Raw genomic sequence first — 24411 nt, forward strand, 5'->3', positions numbered from 1 at the left:
ATTTTTTAAAAGATTCAACATATAAGTAATATCATGCAATATTCTTTTTGTGCCTGGCTTATTTCACTTAGCATGATGTCTTTCGAGTTCATTCATGTTGTGGCAAATGACAGGATCTCCTTTTTTAAGGCTGAATAATATGCCATTGTATTCATACACCACATTTTCTTTATGTATTTGTCCATCGATGGTCACTGTTTATTTCTGTACCTTGGCTATTGTGAATAATGCTGCCATGAACAAGGGAGTACAGATATTTTTACAAGAGGGTATTTCATCTCTTTTGGGTACATACCCAGAAGAGGAATTGCTGAGTCATATGGTAGTTCTAGTTTTAATTTCTTTAGAAACTTTCATATTGTTATTCATAGTGGTTGTACCAATCAACACTCTCACTAACAGTGTACTAGGGTTCCCTTTTCTCCACATTGTCACCAACATCTGTTGTCTCTTGTCTTTTTGATAATGCCATCTTAACGTGCATGAAGAGAAGGCTCCAAATAAACCAATGAGTGGGACTGCCAGCACCAGCCAGAAGAGATCGTCTGGGTGTTTTGTGCTTTCTGCAATGGTGACACACAGGCCCTTTCCTGGACTCTATAGGACTGAAGCACAGTGGAAGAATTCTTGAGAGCTTGAAATCTGGGAGAACGTATATGAATATAGATACTAAAATTCTTTTGTGTGGAAAATTCTGGAAGTCTAAGGCTGCCTGGAGTAGTCCTTAATGGCAAGGAAAAGAAAGAAAGCAGCGAAAGGAGAGCAGTTTACATTCCTACTATGTGGTTTTCCACGGGAAAGTTGAATGGCTTGGAAGGAAGCCAGGTTTGAGTCATCTTAAAATTACTGAACTCAAAAGAATAACTATCTAGGTAAGGGAACTCTACAGTGAGAGGCGAAAGGAGAATTGCTGGGAATAGGAGGTGAATGTAGTTGAAAGAGGTCAGTAAAAGAGTGTATTTCATAGAACAGGACCCATAGGACTTTGATGGACCTGCAAATACGGCTTATAAGAGAGCCTGCATCGAAACACTTACTACAAAGAGGGCATTTGTGGCCATATTACAATAGCAAGAGTACTGTAAATGTGTGCTTGACACTGTCCCTCATTTCCCTATTTAAATAGAATATTAATTTCCAGATTTTTCACCATTCATGCTGCTTGGCATCTGATGTAGTTTAAGAAATGACCAATAGCACATTTTACTAAAACATAAACTAAGGGCAAGCCTACGTTCTAGTTAAAGGTAATAACTTGATATTACTGAGTTGAAGGAAATCAACAATACGGCTATTACTATATGAAGTTCAAACTTTATCATATTGGAATCTTCTCTTTCATATTGGAGCTCAAAACATTTTCACAGAATTATGACAGATATAACAGCATAAACCTAACTACTAGGCCATAGTCTGCTGATAAAAATAGACTATGGCATGTAGGGAATAAAATTTCTCCAGGTTTTCACACAAAAGTATACTCCGTCTTTAGATAGATTCTATAAGCACAGTTGCAATGTTTATATACCTCACATACACGAGCCATTTCAGAAAGTATAATGTATATTACTTCTTTTTGTCAGAGTGATCCAGAACAAAAGAACAGAAATTTCACTTCCAAAATTACTAGTGCACCCTTCACATGGTTTGATTTTTTCCCTTTTCCTCATTCCTTATGTGTCTTATTTCCCACGCCAGCACTGTGTCACATGTCATTTCATTCTTCAGTTGCCCCTTTTCTTTATGCTGCTTTGGAGCTGCTCAGCCCAGGAGTATGAGTTGTTACCTTCCCTGCCTTCTCTATGTTCAAGCTCCACATTCTCCATTATACCTCTCAACATGGCCTCACCTGCCATGGATCTCTGCCCTCTGTCAGAGCATGGACTGAAATGCTCATAACAATACACTGTGCTACACCTGAATAAAGCCGGATTTGACTCCAAGGAATATGCTAACACTCAAAGAGGCACAAAAAAATCATTTTAAACTCAATGAAAAATTACACTTCTGCATTAAGAAGATTTTTTTAACTGCCAAAGATGACGCCATTTTGTCTCCTGAATAAGAAACTGGAGGGTGTTGAAATTGATAACATATTTATAACATAGTATTGCATGTGGCATTTACAACACAATTATTTCCTTCATCTCGTTAAGAAAAGATTATTTAAGCTGAAGGATATTTTAGGGCATCAGCTCTCTCTTCTGTTTAGTTTTAAATGAGACATGTTCTGATGATATTTTTTCCTTCTTTAAAGAAAAATGTTTGGTGAATAAACATGGTTGAGCTTAGTTCTAAAAAGAAGGAATGGAATAATACTGTCGACTAATTTTAGTTGGGATAAAGAATACACAAAATCATTCTAAATTATTAGACTGTAAAGGATATTTTGAAGAACAATATTAGGGCTTAGCTCCAAATTTTGGGAGGGTAAAATTTTTAAATTGAATAAACAGATTGATATATTAATAATGAAAAATTATAAGAAAAAATTTAAGGCTTTCATTATTTTTGTGAATGTAATTTCATCATAATTAATATAAGTAAAATTGAAACTCAAGTTAAATAATTAGAAAACAATAGAAAAGAAGAAACTTGTTCTCTTTATTTGGTAAGATTGGAGCTGAGGATTAGAAGGAAGAAAATGAGTAAGTAAAATGTGAGGATTTTATGTAAAAAGAATGGCCAACAGATATCCCAGAATAAATTGTGATTACATAAATTCATTAATTTTATAATGTAAGAATAATGAAAAGAGATAGGAAAATTCAAGTTATATATATTCTCTGTTGACTCACCAATATCAGACAGAAGAATAAAACCTGAGAAATGGTTAATCATCTGATAAAATCCTTCTTATAGTGTTATAATACTGGAATACATAATAGATCATAATCAATAATATTCATACCTTTGTCTCCAAGTGTGTTTTTCATCCTCCAACAGCTGCAAATATTTCATGGTAAAATGTATCTAACTTGATTGGTGTGACATATTACGATTTTTGTCTTGCTGGGTCCTTGATATTTTTGTATTCATACAAATATTCAGGAGCTTTGGGACAGTTAAGTTACTTAGAGGCAGTTTGATCCTTTCACATTTTGCTTTTAAAATTTGTTGGATAGGACAAGGACAGTGCTTAATCTGGGCTAATTGTTCTCCACTGCAGAGGCCAAACCTCATGTATATTCCACCAAATGCCTGTGAATCATGAGGTTTTCCAGTCTGTGTGAGTGTCTGGCACTGTTACCTATAATCCTTTGGGTAGTTTATCCCCTGCCTGGGGTGATTTTCTGACATACATGATCTGCTCAGTACTCATCTGTACTAGATCTCCAGAGTAAAGCTCTTTCTCTTGTACTCTGACTCGCAAACTCTTGTTGATATGGGAAGGGTCAGAGAAGGCAATATTGTCTCTGTGCTTTTTGATCTCTTTTTATTGTTTATAGAATTTTAATTTATTCTGGGCAAACACAAATAAAAAGTACATTAGAGAGAAATTAGGCTTTTCAGAGAAATAGACACGTTGTTTTTAGAATTCAACCAGTATTGAGTATCTTGCTCATAGCAGAAGGAAATAGTTATTCATCCTCTTCTCTACTTATTGTTGTGTTTATTAGAAATATAAACTGGCTAGAAGAACACAGGCCTCCTGCATTCTGGAGCTTACTAGATGCCATACTGTCAAGCAGTATAATTGCATAATCACATTTCCTCTTCATAACAACTTTCAGAATTGGATATTTCTATTACGATTTTTACTGAAGACCAGGTTGAAGATTTGAGGAACTTGATGGCCCACCTGCAGTCACTTTTAGAATTTAAGCATGGCTTTTCTGTCTACAAATTCATGTTCCTTCCAAAACACCAAAAATAATGGCATCCATTGAAGGTTTCCAAATAAGGAACACTATGATCAAAGTCATATTTCTTAACAGCTCTTCCCCTCTACCTGCATTTTCCCCATTCATATCCACTACCTAGTTAATCCTTTTAATAAATAAGGTTTTAGCTCTTTATTCCATATTGTCTTTGCCTTTTATTACTTTGAAACAGGCATTGAAAATAATAGCAGCAACATCTACATCAAAAATTCATAATACAATTGACAATCCTAAAGCCTAATATAACAAGTTTTACATGGCTTCTTTGCATGTATCTAGAGACGTGAACCTTTCATAACATGTGATTTTAGAGGTAAACAAAGGTCACCTGATATCAAAAGATTAAAATTTAACATTATGACTTCATCCAAAAATGAAATTCTCCTTGTATTTGATGAATTTTTAAAGAATAATCCATTTGTATATTCATATAAATATGGAAAATAGTATGATAAAAGTCTAAAAGGACACAGGCCAAGAAAAGAGATCTTTTAAAGACTAAGGGCATTAGGGCAGTGGATAGGATGAAGAAGTTAACTGAAGTGGTTATTAGAGAAATTAAGCTGAATGCTGCTCAAGACAGCCTTGCTGAGAACAGAATGAAAATTAAGTGATGACTAGATGATAAATGCTACATTTCCATAACTCTAAGACATTATCAATTTAATAACAACCTTTCAGAAAGTGATGTATCACAATTTGGAAATGTTAAAATATGCAACTGGAGGTTGGAGAACCTATTCTTAAAATACCTATATGCCTTAAAATGGGTTGTAGTAGACAGTGTGAAACAGGCTAGACTTCATTCTCCCATTCTTTCCAATAAGTTTGTAAATATCTAACTCTTACGTTAAATTAGTCTCTCCTTTAGAATATTTAAGGTGGTTTCTACATTCTTTACCAAAACCTGACTGATTTAGTGCTTGGTACTGGGCATGTTTACTAGCAGTATTAAGTTGCTTCTCGTGGGAAAATAGTATGCTGAAAGTCCATGGAATGAGGTGGCTAATGAGTTTTTTAAATTGTGTTAGTGGTCACCTGGAATGAGTGTCTATGAAAGATGAAGCATTGATGGACCAAGTGGCTGTTGCTGTAGATCACTAGCATAGGAACAGCGAATACAAGTACTGTGGGATGAGCCAGCAACTTTTGACTGAATTGGAGAGGTGAAAGAAAGATAATATGTCTTGATCAGGTTTTAAATTCTTGACTCAAGAAATATACAGAAGGCCAGGGAGCTACAGTACTATACTAATATAATCTCTTATCTCTTTAGTCACAAAAGCTGATGTAGCTAGAAATCAGACACAATTTAAATTTCATCCATAGTCTTTTAAGTCTTTTTATTTGAAGCAATGCATTAACAAGGAATGCCTAAGGCCCTAAGAAATAAAATGTATGGAAACCTTGGGTAAATTCAGATGGATATATATTATAGTCCAATAATTCCAGATCTACTGATTCTCTTGACAGCAGAAGCAACTTCTCCTTCTTCTTTTTTTTTTTTTTGGCGGAATTTCGCTCTTGTTGCCCAGGCTAGAGTGCAATGGCGTGATCTCGGCTCAAGTGATTCTCCTGCCTCAGCCTCTCTAGCCAAGTAGCTGGGATTACAGGCATGCATCACCACACCCAGCTAATTTTGTATTTTTAGTAGAGACGGGGTATCTCCATGTTGGTCAGGCTGGTCTCGAACTCCCGACCTCAGGTGATCCATCTGCCTCGGCCTCCCAAAGTGCTGGGATTACAGGCATGAGCCACCGCACCTGGCCTAAAAGCAGCAACTTCTTACTCTCCATCACTCAGGACTTCATCTTTTGAGGCTGGGACTTCCTTGCTTATGATGATTATACCTGACATAACTTTCTTGTAAGCAAATTCCATTTCCCTTTATGCCCTTTCCCTTCTATTTCTCATTTCTTCCAATTTTTAACTAAAATAAGATCCTAGCATGCTAAAAGAAGCAAAGGCTTAAGAATTGGTAGATGATAATATATTGGCAGAATGCTGGAGAACATGTGTGGGGACAGATTCTAGGAGTGATTCACTGGGGGAAAAGGAACATAATATTTTAATTTAATCTACTCTGTCTGTATAGGTAAGATTACCAGAAAATCTCACCCATTTAGATACAGTATAATCAGCACCCAGAAATCTGAATTCAAGGACTTGGCTAGGGCATCTTGAAGTAGTTGTAACTTTGCTTGGCATATTAGCTGACATTTGGACCTACCTATGGCCTGTAATAATCTAATTTAAGATCCTAAAAATTCCTAGAATTTGGGATGGTGGTGAAGGAGTCTAAAGTTTGATGAACATAAAAGTGGAACTCTCCTTATAGCTCCTAAATATTTATTGGGAAGGTAGAAAAAACACTTATTTAGCCAGTACATTGAAAAATACATGATGAGGAAACAATCACCATCCTCGAATATCATCCTAATATCTGTCCTCTATAGGTGAAAGGTGAAGACAGACAATGGTACCACTGAAATAAGCACTTTTATTTCAATGGGCATGATAGATTCTAGAGTGTTAGAAGACACTCAGCTGCTTAACCACCAGGAGCAATGTGCATGTGACTTCTGCTATAGGTAAGTTAACAAGAAGCAAAATCAGAATTGTTAAATCAATAAAGATAACTGTTGTAGATGAGTGATCTTGCAGTTTCTAGGTAAATGTGGCTGTATCCTCTCATATTGTTATAGCTAAGGAACAATTAACAAAATTTTGTCCTCTCTTTCCATGATTTAAACATTTTCTGGGGCTTACTAAGGGTCTTACTTTAGGGTCTTACTAAGACCCAAACCCCTCAAAGTCACAGTGATTGCAAGGGGAAATCAACAATTATTTTATCAGACATTTGGAACTTCTCATGTTTCTGAAACTGTAGACAAAAGAAACAAAAAGAAAAAGGTAGTAAATTTAGACTGGGGCAATGGTTCTAATTATCAAAGAAAAATAGAATTACTGCTACTCAACTGGGAAAGAGGGGGTCATTCATTTTCCCAAGTGATTCTCCGGGGAACTTCTCGCTTGCCCATAACAATGAAACATTTAATGGAAGACTATTGAAATGTGGTGCCGGTGGGACACCCAAGTGTTTATACCTTTTAAGAATGAAGAAGTAATTCACCTATCATGTAAAGAAATGTGATCTGTTGAGGTGCTGGATACAGGCTAAGGGAAAAACGAAGGGGTATAAGATGAAGAAAGTTACGAAGGCCAACTCTAGGCTGTGACCTCAAGATCATTTTTAAAAATGAGAATTTTACTCACCACTGTTTTTTCCTTGCTATAGTATTTTCTTATTCTATTTTCTTCCATCTTTGCTTTATCCTAATCGTGTAAGTTTAACAATTCCCCCACCTCCCGTGTCTTTATATACTATGTCTTTATAGTACTTAAAAATAACTTATTCTTTAAGTAATAGAATATAATGGCATTATTGTGCCTGAACAGAAGAGAGATAAACATCACATAGAAATGAGAAATAAATGATTGTTGGGACTTCATGAAGCCGATTTTGGGAGACATGTTTTCATTTGTTGGTGCATAACTTCCTAATTTAGGTGCTAGTGTATTATTATTGCTGTAGTTGGAGTTTGGAATTTAGGTAAATGTAGAAGGACACATATAGATCTAAGCAATGACAAAAGTAATTTAGTTTGACCAGCTACCATTTCACCTTTCTTCTAGTGTGTTCTATCATACTGTGGAAACTGGAAGGCTTAAAATTGCATTCATATAACTCCCTTATGACCAGAGAGTTCTGGGTATGAAAAGCCCAACAATTAGCTGCTTTCATGTAATTTTAAATGAAGAAATAAAGTGGACCCATGTTTTTACTACTGCTATTTTCTGCTTGCAAGAAAAACTGTGACAATATGATATTGTGGCAAAATTCTGGTGTCCATTCTTAGGCTTCTTGTACGCTGAGAGACAGTTGAGGCAGAGCAGTCGTAAGGTTTTATGTTCCAGTATCTTTTATCAGCTTATGTGTGTCTAGAAAGAGTAGTGGTGGTAGCACACCACAGACAATAGCTTCTCCAGACTGCAGTTTTATAATCTGAGATTATAGCTAAGCAGTATGGTCTTTAACTCAATAGTTCTATTGTATTCTCAGAGGTAGTAGTTCTCTGGTACAGTAGTTTTGCAGATTTCTTAGTAATTCCTGAGGCTCAGTCTAGGGTCCATTTCTCCATCCCTTCCAATGATTTTGTAGGTACCTATTTACTATATTACGTACACTGGATAGTTTCTATTTCTCAAACTGAAATTTAATGTAAGGGTGGACTCTATCCAATGGAAATCTCTTATTATTTTGCAGAGCTTCTTAATAGATTTCAATATGCAGAAGTGTGTTTCAAAAAGATTTTGGCAGTAGAAACTAGGAAGGAATTAATTACTCTGCAAAATGAAAAGAAAATAATTTGAAGATCCTGGGTTATTCACACAATAGAAGTGATGGAGAAGAAATTATTTAATGAAATGACATAAACACAGGGAAAATATTTGAAGTGAAATGAACTGAGGAATGGCTGAAGAAACTTATATAAAGAGGTGTAGTAATATCTGCATTGACATGTTTTTAAAAATCTCCATCTTACCTCTCTCTTAGCCTTCCCAATGACTTAAGTGAAGTCTATTCTATTTACGAATTACCTGTGAGTCTGAACTTTTACAGAAAACCAAGACAAAGCCTAAGTTTTATATCTTGGTTGACCAAAACTGAAACAGACAGAAGTTTCAGAGTTGAGATATGATACATAAACCTTTTAAGGCAAGGAAAAGGCACTTAGATTGAGAGGTGATTGTGAGATTACAACCCCTTAACAATTCAAAGAAATCTTGGACAAGGTTTGATCTTCCACAGGATATGGAAAGGTGAATTCAGAGTGATGTATATACATGCTAGAAAGCATCATAAAAATAGGGAAATTTTATCTACTTGATGTTCTTCTGCTTTATCTTCCTTAAATAACTTAATATTCCTGGAAATCTTGTAAGAAAAATATTAAAAGCAGTTAAGACAAATATTACATCATCAGCATTGATAAATTAAACACAAGAAAAAGATTTAAAAGAAGTTCTTTAAGTATTCACTCTTTAACTCATAAATTTATGCCTAAGTATTTTTTAATACTTCTCTGCTAATACCCAAGGGTATACAGTGGAATAAGATAAAGTGCTAGTGCTCTAAAGCAGTGGTCCCCAACCTTTTTGGCACCAGGGATGGGTCTAGGGGTGGGGAGGGAGGATGGTATGGGGATGAAACTGTTCCACCTCAGATCATCAGGCATTAGTTAGATTCTCATAAGAAGTGCACAACCTAGATCCCTCGCATGTGGAGTTCATAATAGGGTTTGGGCTCCTATGAGAATCTAATGCGGCCACTGATCTTTCAAGAGGTGGAGCTCAGGTGGTAATGCCCGCTGGCCAGCTGCTCATCTCCTGCTGTGTGGGCCAGTTCCTAACAGATCATGGAATGGCCCCCCGGGGGTTGGGGACCGCTGCTCTAGAGGGTCAAATGCTTAGACAGATTTGCTTCCTTACTTAAGAAGCAAATACCACACTGATAAAAGAATTAACTACAGGAAAACGGAGTATGTTAGAAAAAGCCAGACGAGGAGAATTCATAGAGCTCAATGGCAATGGCACTGAAGTGTTTAAAGATTGCAAAGTAGTTAGATTAAGTATAGAAGAGGGAAAAGCCTTAGTCAAGCAGAGAGAGTAGTATCTGCAAAGACATATGAATTTTAAAGCTTGTTCTCCATTACAAAAACTGCAAATAGTTTAGCGTGGCTGGAGAACAAAGTCAATGTTGGAGTGTAAAAGGGTGCTACATATGAGTCCAGAGAATTGAAAAGGGAATAAATAATGAAAGAGTTTATATTTTATTCACAAGGCAATAGTAAGCAGTCAAAAAATTTATATGAGTGATATTATGTTATCGTATGAAAAGTAACTTGATAGTCCCAGCTACTCGCAGAGGCTGAGGCAGGAGAATGGCGTGAACCCGGAAGGCGGAGCTTGCAGTGAGCCGAGATTGCGCATTGCGCCACTGCACTCCAGCCTGGGTGACAGAGCGAGACTCCGTCTCAAAAAAAAAAAAAAAAAAAAACCAAAAAGTAACTTGAAATGTTTAAGAGGCAAGGAGGGCAGTTCATGGTATGTCATAATAATCCAATTGCAGTGAATAAGGACATGGAGTTAAATAGTGCCAGTTATGATGAAGAGAGCTACTAATTCTAGAGCCATTGAGAAAAAAAAACAAACAGGACCTAACAACGGATATGAGTAGAAAGGAAAACAAAGAGACAAGGATAAATTCTAGGTTTTGGTCTTGTAGTTAAGAGTTGGTATAAGGGTGGTGGTTATAAATACAGAGGTTACTGGAGTTAAAAAAAAAAAAAGAAAGAATAGTTTTTGGTCCTAATGATTTCTGAAATTATTTGTTACACTGGACTAAAACATTAAGCATAAAGCTTTTGTGTCCCTAGGGCTCAGAAAACATTTCATGGTAAATTAGCATGCAGATAATTACAGCTGCCTCTTCTTTTTAAACACTTAGTCTCAGCAGGCAAGCGTGTTTGCATCTGTAATAAATGCTCCCTCCCAAAATCATTGTCTATGAGGACAAACCCTGTTTTATTAGAGACGGAAAACACTTATAGTTAAATGAGTTATAGATCTCCTGCTATTCTATGCAACAGGTAAAACAAACAATACATGTAGGTATTATGTATTAAGATGTAAGAATTATTTAATGTGACAAGATGTGTCTAATATAAACAAGATCTACCCATTCATTCATGTGTTCATTCATTCTCAGTGGGCAGAAGTAGCCAAGTATCACAATAAATTATTTTACTGAAGTAAAATAATTAAATAGACCCAATTTTGATGAGAAATTAGCCAATAAGTAGAGAAGGCATTAAATGTTAGTGAAGTGTCAGGTAGAGCAGAGAGGACTCCATCCATATTTCTTTTTTTAAATTTAATTATTTTATATTTTTTGGAGAGACAGGATCTCCCTATTTTGCAAAGGCTAGTGTTGAACTCCTGGTCTCAATAAATCTTCCCGCATTGGCCTCCCAAAGTGTTGAGATTACAGGCATGAGCCACCATGCCCAGCTCATTCATATTCCTTGTTCTGCAATGGCATGTGCATAGTTTTGTTAATTTGCAACATATTCTTTCTTAAAAAATGGAATTAGATTTTGATGTCCCAGTGGAAAATAATATAATATACATTGGAGAGGGTGAACTATTTATGAGATAAAGAAATCAATGACTCATGATCCTTGCAGGTGGAAAAACTGACCTAGAATTGGAGATCCCACTTACCACTTGTTCACAGCCTGCCATCTCCCTTTTATTTATGAGATGAGTAGAGGTGGATATCATTGCTTATATAGCTAAATTCCAGGTATTGGACTGTAACAAAGATTCAGGGGGCTATCCAAGATATTTACCTGTAAATTAGGTAGACATTTTCCAGAAGAAGGTGGATGACTTCTATTGGACAAAGACATTTAGAGAGATAGATGCATCGGTAGAGATGTGCAGACCTATGAGAGTATTCACAAGATCTATTCCTTTTGTGAAGGCCTTTATCTTAAATCTCCCACCCTTGTTTGGTACTAGGAAAAGTTTAAGTCAGCTAGAATTTCCACCTAATCCTTCCTGTGTTATAGTTTTCTTCTATAATTCACTTTACCTTTTAGCAATACATTTTATATTTGAATTCCAGTCCAATGCATCTGTCTTGTAAAACCTGATCTGATACAATGGTTTGGTTCTGCTTCATCCAATTTCCTTCAGGGCTCAATGGAAGAAGGGGTGTTGTCCCATTCAGTGGTCTACAACATGAAGAATAGTGGCTATAATTAGTAGTGGGGCAACTTACAATGTGGAAGTATCAGACAGAAGACATGTAAAGGTAGCCAGAAAATTAAGCCTTTTAATTGGCTGGGTAGGTTAGCGGCAATTACGTTTAAAAAAGAGTGGTAGATATTAGACTAATACATTCAATAAACTGTCCTCTTAGCCAAGCCAGGTGTTTAGTGCTATGAATATATGGAGAAAGAAAATAGATCCCACCCTCAAAAAGTTGACAGTTCCTTAGAAAAGTAAAAAATATAAATGTAAGGTTATATTTTTTATAAGGTTAAAATGAAGGGTTGTAAGTATGAAGAAGGTATTCACAGAGTGACAAGAGCTCAGGGAATAGGACATTTAATATTTGATGGGCAGGGGTAAGACAATTTCAAAAGGAATTAAAACTTCAGGAATAGCTTAAAGAATGAAATATAAATTCACATAAATTATAAAAGCATAGTCCTTCCTTTTCTTGTTTGTTTTTGGACAAAGTTTAATGTTTATTCCTTGAAAAGGTGAATATGAAGTTTGTTTGTTTCCTTTAAAGAAACAAACTTCTAGGAAGATTCATCAGAGAAAAAAAGAATACAGATAACTTACATCAAGAATGAAAACGGGGACATAATTACAGAACTAGAAGGGAGTAGAAAATTAATATGAGGGTCTTCATGACATGACATTTGAAAATTTAAATAAAATGAAGAATTTCTTTAATAACTCTTAAAAATTGAAAATAACTATAATGCGACAGTAGTTGACTCAGTGATAATAATCTACTCAGTAAATAAACACTAAGCCCTAATTGTTTTATAGGACTGTACTCCAAACCCTCAAGAACCTTTTTTAAAAATTTTATTTTTAGCTTTTTCTTATTGACAGATAAATTAAAATTATAAGGGAATTTAAAGTAAATAAACTTATTTGAGAATTATACTGTTATTATGAAGAAAACCTGAATTATATTATCAGTGAATGCTTGTTTCCCCATATAATTTCCCAATTTTTATCTTATTCAGAAACCAGGCCATCTAGCTGCTGTATCTTGAAGTTCTCCCCTTTTTGGGGCATCCAAACTCTTTCCTGTTTTCTCTTTCCTCCTACTTTTATGTTCTTTCATTGTTAAATCTTCTCAGAGTCCTGGCTTTCTCTAGGGCTCCAGCCATAGATTTCATTCTTTTATCATTTTAAATGACCTGATAGGCTTTTCTTGTCAATGTCACAGATTTTAACAATTATTTCTGGGTAAATTCCCTACCCCTCAATTCTTCTGTTGGCTTTGGATCTTAATATCATCCCGTTCAAACTGAGATTTGCCTCCAAACTTATTCTTCATTTTATATTTTCTCTCTTGATGAAATTGTCATTATTCTTTTAATTATTCTAGAAAAACCCGTATACTGAAATGCTTTCTCTCCCTCAGCCCTCAAATACCATTAATTGTGTAAGATTCTCTCTTCTACATCTTTTTCCAGCCTTAGTCCCATCTTAATTTTTACTTCTGTTGCCTTAATTCAGGTCCTCATTATCTTCAGCTTCAAAAATTGAAATAATTAGTTAGTCTCTCTGACATCATTCACTTCCACATATAACCCATCTTCCACAAGAGTGATCTTAATAAAAATTAAAATGTTATTCTGTCTGTTTCTTAAAAGCCTTCAGTGACTCCCGTTTATTTGCCTAAGTGATAAACACTAAGTTCCTTAGAAACTCACTCCAGCTCCAGGTGCTACGCAAATTGGCCACTGTGTTCTCTTGCCAACCTTAGATCAAAATATCTCTGCTCCTGGCCCCACTGTGGTTTATGGTCTAACAAATTTAAAATACACAGTATTCCCTTTTCCTCCTTTTAGTATACACACACTCTAACAGGGCACTTTTATTTCCTTGGCTTTGATTACCACTTCTATGTTGATGACTCCCAAATCTATATCTCTCTCCAGTATATATTTCCTGGACTCCAGATAGGGACATCAAACTGAAATGTTTATTTCTGCTAAAGTGTACTGCTGCTACCTCAAACCCAACATTTCTGCAATTGGTTTTATAATCTTCCACAAACCTATTGCATATAGCATTCTTAAGGATTTGTAGGAACATTTGTGTTATTATGGCAATACTTCATTTTATATATGTAGAAACAGGCTCAGAAAGGTTTGTCAAGATATTTTGTATTTTAGAAACATCAACTTGAAGTAAATTTAATGAAAAGGGTATAAATTTGTGTCCCATAATTCAAAGCTCAAAAGCCCTCATGAGATTTCAATTACTTCAATCTAGCCGCTTTTCGTATTCCCTCTCTCTTCACCATTCAGTTTAGATGTCTCCCTTTTGTGGGCAATATGGCAGCCAAACTCTCTGGACTTACATCATATCTTCTCAGCAGCCATTGGGTAAAAATAGAACTCTCTTCCCAAATAGTTAAAAAAAATTTCCCAATGGAAAACGTTGTCAATCCACGAAAAATATGGAACATGTATCCCTTCTATGAAACAATAATGTGACCATGGGGATGGCCTATGTTAAGATATGTGTTATTTTGGGAAGCAGGAGATGAAACCTCAATGGAACCATACGGATGTAGTAAGTGGTAGGAGTAATTTAGGAGGTGGGAGTGGGGGATTATGAAACTGTTACCAGAACAAGGAGAAACAGATGCAAAGCAGGTGAAAGCAATAGCTACTTGCTCATAATTAAGTCAGCACAGTGATCAGGCAAGAACTCAAACTCAGGTCATTTAGTTCCCATACTATTCTTGTTATGTTCTTCAATGAATACCTTCAGCTGTAACTTAGCAAATGGAGAGAGAGAGAGATGTAAAACAGAGCTCCTTGTCTTAGAGAACTATAAATCTTATACTGTAGGTCAGTAGTTCCCAATCATTGCATCACCAACAATTTATAGTGTTTCCTCCTCTGAAAGCTATGACTTAAAAAAAGTAAATTTATAAATGACATTTATTACATAATAATAAAGAGATTGCTTATATTTTATTGATACAGTGCATTACTTTTTTTTAATCCAGCAAATTATTTACCTAGATTGAGAATGGCTATTTTTGGTGAAGAGCACTAAACGCTAGTGAGCTGGGACATTGCTTCTGCATGACCTTGTCACAGAAATAGGTGGTTGGCCTCGTGTTTCTTCTGTGCCTCCTACATTTGTTTGTTGGGCTCCAAACGCGTCTTTTCCTTTTACCCCTCACATACGGATTTCTAACCCTCAACCCAACTAGTTTTCAGCCAGAATGTGGTATAAGAAGTAACTTACAATGGTGTGGTATTGATCACTAAGATGTTCACAAAGGTGCTGTTTTTCTTGTGAGTAGGATTACACTTTGCCACTCTCTTGAGATTAGACATAGGCATGGGAGTCACTTTGGCTAACCAATTATAAGTGGTGGCATTTGCCATTTCCATGAGGAATTTTCAAAGCCAGTGTACATCCAATGCCTTCCCCTTTCCTTCCCTAGCAGTCATGGAGACATGTGAGGAGATGGAATCTCCATTAGCCTTTGTTCCTGAGAGACTATGATGGGCAAAGCCCTCTGCCAACCTACATTAGACTTGTAGCATGAGAGAGAAACACTTTTTGTTGTCGTGTTTGGTTACTGAAATTTTGGAAAGTGTCTGTTATTGTAACATAACATAGCCTATTCAGACTGAATCAAGCATATTCCCTAAACCACCCAGGTAGGTACCCCTTTCCAGTGGTATTTACAGTTTTAGAAAATGCTTGGAAAGAATCCAAAGGAAAGAATACACAGTGGTAGAATTTTAACATTTGGGAGTCCTAAAAAGTATTAATATTTGAAGGGTTCTACATTAGGCAAATACTCTACTGCTTGTTCGGGATCCATAAAAAACAAAACAAGAAAACTAAAGAAAAAACAGTCATAGAATTTGAATTTGGGCACATGCCCATGAGGATTTTGTTTTATCTCATTATTCTCTGAAGCAAATATATACTTAGACATGCCCACATTTTAAAAAAATAAAATATGGAAACTACCAAATGAAAGGAGTTGTTGCTCATTTACAGTAACTTCCAATTTAGTGACATCCAGAACATTAAAAAAAAAAAAATTGGATCCCTCTGCTTCTGTTCAAAATTCTGTCTTGAAGAAAAGAACATGATGAACTGCCCTTGAGTTGCTGTGAAAGGGAAATAAAACTTTATTATCTCTCTCTAAAGTTAGTTAGGGAAGGTTCTTCAGCCTGTCATAGGAAACTGGGAGGAAGGCTGAAGTTAATGAGCTGCTTGCATTGCGATGGCTTATTTGAAGGAAGCTGTGCTTCTCCATAGTGGAGCCATCAGAAAAAAAGAATCAGCACGACAGCAGAAAGCATCATAATTAATAAGGGACCAAAACAGAATGGTGTTTAATCTAACATGACTATTCCAAACTATAGACAATAACAGTGTGAGTCTTCATTTACAAAGGCAATCTATCACATGTCCTCCCAAGAAAGTGAGAAGTATCAATCTCTTTAGCTCAAATTTAAAACTGCCACAGAACAAAATAAACTTCATAGAGACAACAACAAAAAAAAGTTCAAAAGATGTGGAGAGAAATGTGAGCGAAAGAGATTTAATCTCTGTTATCTGGGATGCAGCAGACAGTGGAAGTTCCATTTACCATCTGTGACTAAATGCACTAATGCCAAACTTTTACTCTCAGTAGTACCTTCAAGTGGTCTGTGGCTTATTATCTAAAGGCTTGGGAATTATAAGTTCTCTCTAATGACATAGTAATGCTGGTAAAGGATGATTTTTAATATTTCTTAAAGTAATGTCTGATTAATCAAGAAATGGAGTTTGCAGTCCTCAAATTTGCATTCTGAGAATTTGAGAAGGAAAGAGCTCTAAAGAGAGTAAGCTCTTTTACAACCACCATTCAGATGTTCAGCTTTATTTCAGTGCTTCTTTTATTATAATGGTATTTTTTTTTTTTTTTTTTTTTGTCTGCACAACGTTATAAGCATTTGAGCCCTGAGGATACATTTTACTCCAATAGTAGGAAATGAAAGATAACAAAAATATGTGTATCCTCCTAGTTTAAAGGAAAAGCTTACCCTTATTCTATAGAAAATAAATGGACAAAGATATAAGAAACCTGGATTAACTTGAGGCAATTCAATTTATTGGTAAGCATTAGCACTAGTTAAGTCATCTAGCAGGGAACTCACGTTGGAAGATTAAAAATGTGAAAGATTTTTGTAGAAGCAATGATCTCTATTATGAATTATCTACCGAGGTTTCACTTTTATTAAGTTGTGTTTTAACAGCATACGTTTTTGCATTAAATCCATTTGCAAAGAGAAAATGAAAAAAATGGCTGGAAGTATGTGATAGGAGAAGGTTTTAAATGCTATTAAGTGAGGCTTGATTCTTGCCAATAAGCATTAGAAAGACAGGAGGTCAGAAAATGTGGTTTGAAGTAGCATGCTTTCATCAGAGCGAACTTTATTTTTTTATTTTGTCTATATAGTTTTCAGTCTCTTGTAATAAAATAAAATCCTTCTCTGAAACAAAATTAATGTAAAGAATTGTCAAAACAAAAGCCTGTCTCAACTTTAAAATAACAAGTTTCTAATTATCTGTGGGAAAGATGAAAGTTAAAAAATTTTAAGTTTAAGATTGAATATGAAAATACACACCTATAAAGATTGTTTTTTGGTAAATTTGATATAGTCTGGTTTTCATTATGTTTGCTGTTTTTTCATTTCCATTTTTATTTCACATGTACCTGATGCTGTTTTTTAAAAATAATTTTGTGTGAATACATATAAAAATTTAAATTACTTTGTATTTTACACTTTATTTTTACATATAGGTCCATTATATTTCCAGATTATAAGCCATCTCTATTATTCATATGAACTAAAATGGCCAAGAATTTTTTCAGTGATTTTTATAAACAACTAAACATAGTATAATAAGAATGTTGGAACCACTGTGTATATTATGCCTAATTTACTATTGCAACTGACTATTTCTTTTCTATTAGGACTTAATTCAGATGCTGAGCTTGGTATCTTATGTTTTATATTATGATGTCTCTATACAGAGAGCTAAATTTTATTTTCATTTTATTTAAATTATTGGATATTTTTATTTACACACAGAAATGTGTAATGTATTTCCTATATACAATTACTAGGGAAGAGGACCAAATTTGATTCTGAGCTTACTGAGTTCAAAGTAGAAAAATAAAGGGAGATACTCGCAAGCTTCCTAATATTCATGAGAAAAAAAGAGTTTCCTAGATAAAAACTAGAAAAGAAAAGGCAGTTGGTTGCAAGATTTCAAGCCCAGAGAAAAAAGCAAACAGACAGCTATTAAGACTAAGCTTTTAAAAACATATATCTGAAAGAAATGTCTCTTGTGGGTCTTCATACAAAAGACACTGTGTGATACACGGTAGGATATTCTCAACAGCATCTGCACAATAGATCCAATGACAAATTTATATTTTTTAAAATTATTTTTCGTGTCCTTGAGTGTAAGCTGGTAGCCTAAAGCCAAAACTCAATTTAATAAAAACAATTAGAAGAGAAAAGCCCAAATGGTGTAATCCAAATCCAGAGCTCTTTAATGTTCTAGACAGATCCAAAGATAAAGTTGAGACTATCACATGGAATGGATGAGCTAACTGATTGTAGTGGTGAATCACCAGAATCAGGGTCAATTCCTTCTAATGTGGAAGATCCTCCCAGTGTTTGGGATGTAGTGCCATTCATCATTGATTAATGCCATTTATGCTTCATCTAGTGGAACATCAAGACTTCATTCTATAAATAAAAATCAAATCCCCATTCTTCTAAACTCTAACAAAAGAAATACAAAAATGTCTAATATTTTATTTGCTTCCATCAGTATAAAAGGAGACAGTATCTTGCTAAGTAGGAAAAAACTGTGATCTCCATTGCAACCTCATTATCATGCAGTACCAGAGTGAATTTTTCCTCATAAAATGCCTAGGCCTTGAAACAACCCAATTCTAAATACTCAGAGTGGGAAAAAAACCATATAGTGTCCAAAAATAGTTCCAAAAGTTTTAGTATAATGAAAGTGTTGAAAATTAAGAATATCACCATGGCTTAAAATTACAAGCCTACTTGTTTATTCCATTTTTCAATCTACCACTCCTAGGGATTATGCCAAGTGTCATGATTTTGGTATGAATTGATAGATACTGAGCTTACATTTTATTGGAGGGGACAGGGAGTAAAAAAACAAACAAACAAAAAAAACAAATAAAATAACCATGAGGTGAGGTGCGGTGGCTCATGCCTGTAATCCCAACACTTCGTGAGGCCGGGGCGGCCAGATTACCTGAGGTTGGGAGTTTGAGACCAGCCTGATCAACACTGAGAAACCTCGTCTCTACTAAAAATACGAAAACTTAGCCGGGCGTGGTGGCACATGCCTGTAATCCCAGATACTTGGGAGGCTGAGGCAGGAGGATCACTTGAACATGGGAGGCGGAGGTTGCGGTGAGCTGAAATCGCGCCATTGCACTCCAGCCTGGGCAACAAGAGCGAAACTCCTCCTCAAAAAAATAAAAAAATAAAAAATAAATAGTCATGAACCTGACAATGGCTATGGGAAAAGTCTTGATTATCTAATAAACTTAATATTAGAATATTGAAGGATGTGTCATCCTTCCTGAGTGATGGTATAAATTGCACTGGTATTTTTTTCTAGACTATATTTCATTTTAGACCAAGCCTAATTTTGTTCAGGCCAGAAAACATGCAGGTCTGTGGTAGTTTGCATGACTGAAAAAGAGACTTTGATTATCTCTTTGAGCATGATAGAAAAAAAAAAAATCCGCTGAAATTGTTCTTTTGGAGGTTGCTTCAGGCCAAACAGGCAATAATAAGGTAATAAATAAAGCTTTATGTGAGTCCGTGGAAAGAACTTATTGAAAGATGACTATATTCCACTCCAAAACTATTCTCCTAGGTAGTTTTGCAAAGCAGAATTTCAGAATTTAGAAGATTATTACTCTGATGTGAGAGTCTGGCTGTGCCTGTGACTTAATCTACTGTAAGTAAATAAAGTGAGATGTGAATTCATGTCCTTAAAAAATATTTCTTCTTCTTCACCTTGTTCTTAATATAATTCTTCAGTGAACATAATTCTTGATGTAAGCTTTATTTTACTAAATAACGCACCTACTCAGTATAGGTCTTCTTATTTTCAAAGCGAACTCGTGAGAAGTTCAGACTCTCTGGAAAAAAATAAATCTATGATTTTTCTTTTGCATGTGAATTCCACCAGCAACAGTAGGGCCTGTTTCGTGATTTGTTATGTATGAGGCCATTTTGTTCTTGTAATACACATGAAGGAGCATTTTCTGTGCTTCATAATTGAGCAATAAGACATCAACAGCAAGCGCCTTCCTCTGACTCCATGGAATATTTACAAGAATGAAGGCTGAAGTGCAAGTGATTTCAATCATCAAAACAGTGCAATAATCTCAAAGAAAAAAATACTTGAAACTCCTAATGCTATTCAAAATTGAAATTATAAAAATGGAAACATCTGCAACTACTGGATCTATTCACTGTGTATTATTAATTTGGGGATGCCGTTGTTAGCAAATCAGAAAATTCCATTTGTGCTAAGAGTTCTGAAACTATTCCACAATGAGAAGTTACTTATTTTTCTATTGACATTTTCTAAGCAAATGGCTTATTCTTGCAATTCATTTGATAGTAAAACTGTACAAATATTTCTCAGGGGAGTCCAGTTACTTTGAAAAAAGAAGAAAGTCTCATTGATTGTTTCCAGATTCGGAAGCTGGAAAATGAGACTCTGTCTCTGATAGAAAACATGCATTTTAGGAGCTGAACACATGGAGATTCCTGGAGGATGGTTAGCCTAGGGAGGGTATGGAAACTCCACGCCTCCTTTCTTATACCTTGCCCTATGCACCTTTTCATCTGTATCCTTTGTAATACCCTTTATAATAAACTGGTAAATGTAAGTAAGTAGTTTCCTGAGTTCTGTCAGCAGCTCCAGCAAATTAATGGAAACCAAAATGGGGCTGTGGGAACTCCAACCTGAAGCCAGTCCATTGGCCATTCAGGAGGCCTGGACTTGTGACTGGTGTGTGTGGGGGATTTGGGGGCCATTTGTGGGGATTGGGCCCTCAAGCCGTGGGATCTGACACTATCTCCAGGTAGACAGTGTTGGAATTGAATTGGAGGACATGGAGCTGGTGTCTGCTGCTCGGTGTGTGGGGCCAAACCCCTGCAAATTGGTCATAGAAGTTTTCTGTGTTGATGATTATTGTGGTGGTGTGACAGCAGAGGAAAAACATCTTGAGAGAGTTTTTTTTCTGACATACTGGGTGGTAGTGGTAGGATATTCTGGACTGGCACAGGCTCAGAGAAACATCTGGTTTGGAAAGAGAAAGGATAAAAAGGTGAAGGGATGAAGAACCTTTGATTCCTATGTGGCCACGTGGCCACCCACTGTATAAAGCTACAGCTGAGTTGAGATCAGCTACTAAAGGTAAAGGTTACCAGTGGACTTTAGAGATGAACCTAACTTCCAGTGAATTGGTTCACTGGATATATAAGGAAATGCAAACTATGAAAAAAAGCAAAATATTCAATCCCTTGGCTATTGCTATGTATAATAGCTAAAATGAAACTAAGAGAGCGTTGGGTTGGGCTTTGAGGCTGGATCAAGCTCAGATGTGAGTTTGTCTGAGCTCAGGCCACTAGCCTCAGTGACACCCACAATGGAGAAAATTATACCAGAACAACAGAAACTACCTCTGAGACCTGTGGTTACCAAGAATGTAGTTAATGTGGGGGAAGAGCAAAATCAAGCACTATGGTTTGGATTTGTGTCCCAGGCCAAATCTCATGTCCCCAGTTGTAATCCCCAATGTTGGAGGAGGGGCTTAGTGTGAGGTGATCGGATCATGGGGGTAGATTTCTCCCTTGCTGTTCTCTTGATAGTGAGTTTTCATGAAATCTGGTTGTTTAAAAGTGTGTAGCACCTCCTCCTTCACTCTCTTCCTCCTGTTCTGGCTGTAAGACATGCCTGCTTCCCCTTCGTGTTCCTCCGTGATTGAAGGTTTTTGAGGCCTCCCAGCCATGCTTCCGGTATAGCCTGTGGAACCATGAGCCAATTAAACCTTTTTTCTTTATTAATTACCTGGTCTCAGGTATTTCTTCATAGCAATGAAAGAACAGACTAATACAGAAGATTGATACCAAGGAATGGGGCACTACTGTAAAGACACCTGAAAATGTTGAAGTGACTTTAGAACTGGCTAACACCCAGAGGTTGGAAGAGTTTGGCTTCCATGTGATGCTAAGCCTGTGGATGTAAATGAGGGAAACACAAGGGAAAGTTTGGGACTTCCTACAGGCTTGTTAAATTGTTGTGACCAAAATGTTAATAGTGATATGGACAATGAAGTCCAGGCTGAGGTGGTCCCAGATAGAGATGAGGAACTTACTGGGAACTGGAATAATGTTTACTCTTGCTATGCTTTAGCAAAAAGACTGGTGGCATTGTGCCCCTGCTCTAGGGATCTATAAAACTTTGAACTTGAGAGAGATGTTTTAGGGTGTGTGGTGGAAGAAATTTCTAAGCAATAAAATGTTCAAAATGTAGCCTGGATGCTTTTAGCAGCCTAAACTTCTATTTCTGAACAATGAAATGATGTAAAACTGGAACTTATGTTTAAAAGGGAAGAAGAGTTTAAAAGTTTGGAAAATTTGCAGCTCAGCCATGTGGTAGAAAAGAAAAATCCATTTTCTTGGGAGGAATTCAGGCCTGCTGCATAAATTTGCATAAGTAAGGAGTATCCCCAAGATAATGGGGAAAATGCTTCAAAGGCATTTCAGAAACCTTTATGGAGGCCCCTGCCATTGGAAGCCCAGAGGCATAGGAGGGGAAAATGGTTTCCTGGGCCAGGCCCAGGGCCCTGATGCTCTGTGTAGCCTTGGGACATGGTGCCCTTTATTGTGTCCATTCCAACTCCAGCCATGGCTAAAATGGGTCAAGGTACACCTCAGGCCATTGTTCCAGATGGTAGAAGCCAATAGCCTTGGTGGCTTCCATGTAATGCTAAGCCTGTGGGTTTAAAGAAGGCAAGAGTTGAGGCTTGGGAGCCTCTGCCTAGATTTCAGAGGATGTATGAAAATTTTTAAATGTCCAGACAGAAGTCTGCTGCAGGCTTGGAGTGCTCATGGAGAACCTATACCAGGGCAGTGTGAAGGAAAAATGTGGTGTTGGAGTCCCCAAAAAGAGTCCCCACTGGGGCGCTGTCTATTGAAGCTATGAGAAGAGGGCCACCATCCTCCAGAACCCAGAATGTTAGATCCACCAACAGCTTGCACCATGCACCTGGAAAAGTTGCAGGCACTAAACGTCAGCCCTTGAGAGTAGCCATGGGAGCTGAGCCCTGCAAAGGCACAGGGGCAGAGCTGTCCAAGGCCTTGGGAGCTTACTTCTTGAATCACCGTGGTCTGGAGGTGAGACCTGGAATCAAAGGAGATTATTTTGGAGCTTTAAGATGTAATGACTGACCTGCTGGGTTTTGGACGTGCACAGGTCTGTAGCTTCTCTTATTTGTCTGATTTCTCCCTTTTGGAATATGTGTATTTATCCAATGCCTGTACCCCAATGGTATCTTGGAAGTAACTAACTTGTTTTTTTTTTTTTTATTTTACAGGTTCATAGGCAGAAGGGACTTGCTTGTCTCAGATAAGAGTTTGAACTGTGGACTTTAGAGTTAATGCTGAAATAAGTTAAGACTTGAGATACCGTTAAAAAGGGGTGATTGTATTTTACAAGATGAGAAGAACATGATATTTGAGAAGGGCCAGAATAATATGGCTTACATTTGTGTTCCCACCCAAATCTCATGCCCTCAGTTATAATCTCCAGTTTTTAAGGAGGGGCCAGGTGGGATGTGATTGGATCGTGGAGGTATATTTCCCCCTTGTTGTTCTCATGATAGAAAGTTCTCATGAGATCTGGTTGTTTAAAAGTGTGTAGCAACTCCTCTTTCATTCTCTTCCTCCTGCTCCAGCCATGTAAGATGTACCAGCTTCCCCTTCACCTTCTGCCATGACTGAAGGTTTCCTGAGGCCTCCCCACCCATGCCTCCTGTACAGCCTATAGAACCATGTGCAAATTAAACCTTTTTCTTTATAAGTTACCAAGTCTCAGGTATTTCTTTATAGAAGTTCAAGAACATGCTAATACACCCAGTAACCTAAGAACAAATATACCCAGAAGGTATAGTCTGAAGGAAGTGTTTCATTCTATAGATTAGTATCATCAGCTTTTTAAACAACCTTTACTAAAATGAATTATGACAGTAAATAATTCTCTCTCATAGGGTGGTATCTTTGGTTTCAAACAATGCAGAGTGGAAGAGCACATTTGAGTTGATGCAGGACCCAGAGCTTACAATTGAGCAATGGGTATATATGATCCAGACATACAGGAGGTTGATAGTCCTCTGTGAAGTGTTTACTGGGGCATTTTTCAAAAGCTGTGAGCACCTCCCAGCAACACGAGTACTGAGGCTTTGAACTAGAGAATTTCCGCTTGATGTGCACTTACTGCCTTAGCATGAGATGTTAACTGAAACTACCTTTATGGC

At 36.6% G+C, this 24411-nt stretch overlaps 1 long non-coding RNA gene across 3 annotated transcripts in view; it reads left to right on the forward strand.

The window, feature by feature from the left end:
• The window catches only part of LOC134731832 (uncharacterized), a 105405-nt gene extending 81444 nt beyond the window's left edge, over nt 1-23961 (forward strand). For all 3 annotated transcript variants that reach the window (XR_010114447.1, XR_010114448.1, XR_010114446.1), the window contains 2 exons: nt 6341-6475; nt 19734-23961. This is a non-coding gene — a long non-coding RNA (uncharacterized lncRNA). The remainder of the gene's footprint in view (nt 1-6340; nt 6476-19733) is intronic.
• The last annotated feature ends 450 nt before the right edge of the window (nt 23962-24411 follow it).

This window comes from Symphalangus syndactylus, chromosome 11 (assembly GCF_028878055.3).
Source record: "Symphalangus syndactylus isolate Jambi chromosome 11, NHGRI_mSymSyn1-v2.1_pri, whole genome shotgun sequence".
Classification (NCBI taxonomy): Eukaryota; Metazoa; Chordata; class Mammalia; order Primates; family Hylobatidae; genus Symphalangus; species Symphalangus syndactylus.